At 40.0% G+C, this 6,039-nt stretch overlaps 1 protein-coding gene across 4 annotated transcripts in view; it reads right to left on the reverse strand.

Annotated features, from left to right (window-relative positions):
* rfx2 (regulatory factor X, 2 (influences HLA class II expression)) overlaps positions 1–4,163 on the reverse strand; it is a 29,218-nt gene extending 25,055 nt beyond the window's left edge. For 2 of the 4 annotated variants that reach the window (XM_055014576.1, XM_055014570.1), the window contains exon 1: positions 3,991–4,163. The gene's annotated coding sequence lies outside the window, so the exon portion shown is untranslated. Of the gene's footprint in view, positions 1–1,659; positions 1,685–3,990 lie in introns of those variants that run through there. The other 2 variants (XM_055014584.1, XM_055014571.1) reach the window with 2 other exon arrangements.
* Between the last annotated feature and the right edge of the window lie 1,876 nt (positions 4,164–6,039).

Consider the following 6,039-nt stretch of genomic DNA (forward strand, 5'->3'; position numbering starts at 1 on the left):
GAGAGGGTTCTTAAAGATCAAGAATGGGCTCTTACAGCTGCACTGCATGAGGACCTACATCTTTAGCTCAAACACACCTGTTTTCACCTGTGCACCCTCACTTCATCCCAGATAAATTTCATCATTTAAGTGCTTCTGATAAGCAATTGTGGAAACCCAACAAAAAATATTTAAACATAAAAAATACTGTCTAGGTCTACTCTTTTGTTAATTAGGGCCAAATCTCATTCTACCAGAAAAACTGGTCCTGATTCTAATTGTTATTTTGTGGCAAGTTCAGACTAAGAGAACTTCTTCTTTTTTAGCCAAATAAACATCTCTTAAGAAACTAGCCTAAAACTGCACAAAAGAAAGGAAAAGTGAAGAGCGAATGGGGTCTTCCACTATCCCTGTCTGAAAGGACGGGGGGCAGGGTGGGGGGGGGGGTCAGTCATTGTAATGCAAATGTCACTGCCTTGTCTGCTGTTTGTGGCAGGAAATTTAATTACCAGTTGTGTAGCTACGATACAAACAGGTGGAATGTTAAGAATGTTGCTGATGACACACACAGAGGATACAGACTGAAAAACATTTCATTTCACAACGTGTTTCAGCTTGTTGCCACCACACGAGGGCCAATTGGAGGCAGCGGTTTTTAAGTATATGACAAGATTTGTTTCTTTGTATCCTAGCAGCATAAGCCTGCAGTGATTTCCAAAATCTTTATAGCTAGAAGACTTGATGCAAGAGTCACGAGGGCATTTAAAACAATTTTCCTTTCAACAAATTCTTATAAAACAAGAACCGCACATCACTTAAAATGAAAAGCCCTGAATTATTAAGATTAGGAAACTGAAACATTTCATGTGTACAAATGACACTATTAATTTCCACTTAACAAGCCCCACAAGGCATTCTCCTCTCAGTTTTTCTGTTTTGCTCTGTGATTTCCTGACATGCCTGTGACTGGTGTTATGGCATAACCCATTAAAACTGTGTTAAAACCAGACAATGACATATGCAGAAGCCAAGCTGCTCATTTATCACAGAAGGAGGTAAATGCAAGTCTATACGAATATGATCAATGGTAAACAACAGCAGCAAAACTGATGGCAGTGACCTGGTCTATGTCTGTAACTGGCCATTGGATTGAGAACTTCTGCCTGGGGCAGCAGTGGGCCTCATCAAGATAAGCTAAATACAGCATGAGCAAACACACACACAAGCACATCCACACAGCAGTATGCAGACACAAATTCACACACCACATACACACACAGAACATGTGACTAAAAGCTGTGTCAGGTCACCCCCTGCCCAAGAGACCATTGCAGCTGTCCTATTGATAGTTGAACTGTACTACACACACCGGTCCATTAAACACTCAAAATGGCACAAGGGTAACAGTGGCGGCTGATATGCAAAATCATGCAAGCAACTCTAGAGATGTTTTAAAGGAAGGCTAGAGTAGAGAAAGTTAGGCCTAAAGAAGGAGCATGATTTTCTGTAAATCACAGGCAAATGCAGCAGTCTTTGCTGAAATGGACCAAAGCATGACCATCACAGGCTGCAGGCAGTGCCAGAAAAGCCAAGCTTGGTCACTGAAATTCAGGATACTACAAATGGAAAGTAACCTAGAACAAAAAATTTCAAAAGACATGTTTCTCCCATGAAACTTACATTCTCGTTAATCACTTCTGTGTTTTACAAGCCAGTAAGAAATCTCTAAATGACTCCAACCTCCAGCTGCTTTCCACTTTGTTTAATTCTTCCTTCCGAGCACCTTTTCTTTCTGACCTGCCTCTGCAAGCCGAAGCTACACTCTCCCGCCACAAAGAGGGAGATGAAAATAGCCCGATTAAAAACACTGACTTTTAAAAGAATAACATTTCACCCCCTGGCCCACTCCAAACCCTTTCTTTCCATGACTTGGGTGTATTTGTATATCAAGTTGCCATGTAAACATAACAGTGTCACGCTCAAATTGGGAGGTGGGGTTGGTGGGGGTTACACACAGTTTCAGCGCAGTCATCTCTTTATTTTCTTTGTAGCTGTGGAGAGCTGTCTGACCAATCAAAGTCAAGTTTCTTTCTCTGACACTTAATTCAAAACAACCTCAGTTAATTCAAATTCAGTTCTTCCCACAAATATGCTGCTCGTAAGGGAATAAAGTCATGTTCATGAACATTACATTTTAACATATTATGCATTCTAGATATTAATTATGATCAACATAACCAAACTCAGACCTTCATTTGGTGCTATTTTTACCTAAAAGGAAATAATTCACAAAAACACCTCTCCTTAAATTAATTATTTAACTCTCTTCCTTTACATGGCAAAAACTTTATGTAAAAACATATTTAAAAGTTTATGACTCAATTAATCAGTCGCAAGCAGAGATGGCATTAATTAGAGAAATCGTCATGCTGCAAAGATTCTTCCTGATGCTGCAATAGCAAACATTACAAATGACCGAGCACCTGACAGCTGTCTCTGAAAGATAGTTCATTAGAATTAATGCATCTCGTGGGACAAAAAGCAACAGATTCCCAAAAGAAGAAAAAAGGTATGCAAAGTGCCGGAAAATCAGCCACAGACACAATGTAAAACTAATGAAAGAGGGAATTTAAAATACCCTTTCCTTTGTTTCTCTTGAATGCTATAGCACAGACTGATATGAGACTTCAGCTGTGCAGAGGGGTCAAACAGCAGCCTTAATGACTTGAACAATGAAATAGTGCCACTGGGAACAACTATGTGTTTTATTATTTATTAAGTAAGTATCAGTACTGGAAAGATCGGTAAATTAATTTCAATTACTTGTAAAGTAATAAGTGCAAAGATAAGAATCAGGCCCACTGCTGGATCCTGCTTACTATAAAACGTGCACGTTATGCATAGTTTTAAAAGTAGACAGAAAACAGCACTTTAAACGCTCCATTTCTCATCCAAGACAGTAAAAACAAGACAGATGAGTATAAAACAACCATCATAGCACCACCTAGCTGTAAGATATACTGTCATTCGAGCTGTTTATGAAATATTAAAAACTTCTGAACTTTGCAATGTAACAACTTGTTTCATTTTGATACCGTCCGTTATGGAAGCTGATAAAAATCATTTCATTTTGACTGTTTACTCTGCCTCCGACAAAGACAGCAGTGAATCTATTTGGTTTATTGACGTGGTGAATGTCGTAACCGCGCCGGTAGAAGTTTATGTACCACAGCTTGAACATAAAATGCGTGCCAATTAATTTCACATCACTTTTTTTTTTTTAGGTGAAAATGGCCACAAAAGCGATGACAAACTGCCTGCTGAAATGAAAGTTGTCCCTGTGGTGCGTTCACGCTCGCTCTCTCGCAGCGGACGTTGGTCACTGTTCGAGCAGCAGAGCCTACGTTGCTAAGGTTAGTTAGCTACATCTACACCTGCTTGAAACGCGGTTCCGAGAGAGAAGCTCCGACGCCGGATTTTGTCCGTGTTCTGCCGAACAGCGCCGAGCCGCCGATCACACCGAGACAGGCTTTTAAACTCACGGGCGAACTTGCTCTTATGGCTGCTGCTCGCCCAAATTAGCATTAGCCGTAGCCTGACTGGTAGCCCGAGCAGCTCTCCTGCTGGGATTGAACTGGAAGTGCGTTCACGTCTCGACACACACTACACAACATAGCAACAAGTGTAAAGTGATGTTGAATCGATTTGGAGTTGGACTAACGATGCCGGTGTGTGTAACGTTTGAAAAAAAAAAGTGGAACTAAATTAAGTATTAGAAGTGAAATAGATTCCAGACGGACGTTACATGGAGAAAAAAAGGCTTGTCGGCAGCAACTGGTGAACGTCAGTTAAATGAAGAGTAACAAGCCGCTCTCAACTTGGGGCGGATGCCACAAAGAAGGGAAAGTTATGTTGAGGAAAAGACTGCTAGCACCGCGATCGACCTCCAGAGCAATTTCCCTCTTAATTCAAGATGAATTCAGAGTCTAAATTCTGTAAACATATAGTCACCTTTGCCTTGAGAAAAGTTCAGCCCTGGCTGTGCTCTCTTTCCCCTCTCTCCCACTCGCTCGGTCACTTCCAGATGCTGCTGCTGTTGCTGAGTGTTGCGCCCGTTGGTAAGTAACTGTCTCCACGGCTACAGTCACTATAGCGCGACGGGGTCTCGAGGCAACTGTTGCTACCCTCGAATGCCGACGTCAGGGCCTTCACTATATAAGGGAGGGGCCAAAGGGAGCAGCGACCCGCCCAGTCAGCTGAGCCTGTACGTTTAAAATGAACCACTAGGAGGTGGTCTGACCCAGGGAGGTGCTGAAGTGCACGATTCATAGAAACTGAGTCCTTTCAGATGGCAGCATTAACTACATGCACGGATCAGACAGAACATTATGACCACCTGCCTAATGTTGTGTTGGTCCCCTTTATGCAGCTAAAACTCCTCTGACCCAGGTGTGTCGGGGTGCAATGTCCTGCTGAGGGTGGTAACTGGCATCAAGGACTGACCTTGACCTGCAATGTTTAGGTGGGTGATACATGTCAAATATCCACATGAATGTCAGGACTAAAGGTTTCCCTGGAGAATTTTGTATTCAAACAAGATGATCGATGTTCTTCACTTCACCTGTCAGTGGACATAATGTTGTGGCTGATCGGTGTATATGATATAAAGGTATTTTTGTATGTATCACTTGGATCAAAATTATGATCCCTTTAACCTTAAAGGCCCTCCTATATGTTTTTGTTTGAGGTGTGTTTCAGTTGCATGCACGCATGGCCATAGTTTTCGGATACAAATGAGGTCAGTACTAGGCATCATTCTACAGAAAATTCAGAGCATCAAACACTTGATTTTGATCTTTATGTATTTGTTTTAGGAAGTAATCGATAATCGATGTCCATTTGGCACCATTTCATGCCAATGATGAATTACTTCATTTGAGTTTGTTCATCAAACCTCGGGACTTTGATAGCTCCTATGTGTTGCAAGATTAAGCTCATGTCTGAAACTTTCAGCACATTCCATACATAGTACATATATATGTGTAAAAACTGTATTTAAGTATTGCACCTCTGCAAGACAGACCCAAAGGACTGAGTAACACTGCCAGACTCACTATGGCTAAGAAATATGTAATGTTACATTACATGAAGCTAACTGTCATGCAGTGATTGTGACTTATGAAGCCCATTTGGTCCCTAGTTGTGAAATACTTGTTCATGTTTCTGGCAGATCTCATACATTATGGTCATAACACAAACCCAAATTTACCCATTTTCTTGATGATATTCAGTATTATCATTTTAGTTAAGTTGCTAAATAAGAAAGCAGTGTGACGACCACAGATATTCTGAAAACTTACTTTGTTGACCCTTTTTTTATACTGCAAATTTATTTCTACTGTGCAGGAAGCTTTACTCTGGCATTTAGTGTACTAACCCTATATTTATATTTTTACGTCACGGAGCAGTTTTATTGTTCTTATACATGTATATATGCTACTCTATCTATATTTGTGGTGTATCTATGGTTTTCTATTTCCTATTTCAAAAATCTGGCTGTTATATGTAAATAATATTCAAGAAATTTGTTTGCAAGAGTGCAGCCTTGTCCTCATGAAGTTCCCATTTTCAACACATGGTGGCAGCCTAGGTCTATATTGTGACACATGGTGGTCAGATGAATAGATAACTTCTTTAGAAACAGAAATGTTTTACTCGCATAATGTAGATACAAGACAAAAGAAAGAGCAAGTTTAAAATGTCTCAGTGTGCTTCCCTTTAATTTTTTTCATTCATTTGTCACTGAACTGACTCAACACCAGTCAGTTAGTGTGGTTCTGAGGAAAAGGATATTAAAGTCGAAATGGTATTTAAGTCACATTGGACATTTTAGAACTCCTATAATGTTAACAATAATTTAAAAAATTATTACATATTTTGAGAGAAAAAAATATTTTTCTACATCTCTGAGAAAGAATAACAACAAAATTTATACCAAAGGTACAGAAAAAGCAGGATATAAATCTAATGTAGACATAAATAAGCTCATTCAAAAGAGAA

The sequence above is a fragment of the Amphiprion ocellaris genome, chromosome 2 (assembly GCF_022539595.1).
Source record: "Amphiprion ocellaris isolate individual 3 ecotype Okinawa chromosome 2, ASM2253959v1, whole genome shotgun sequence".
Classification (NCBI taxonomy): Eukaryota; Metazoa; Chordata; class Actinopteri; family Pomacentridae; genus Amphiprion; species Amphiprion ocellaris.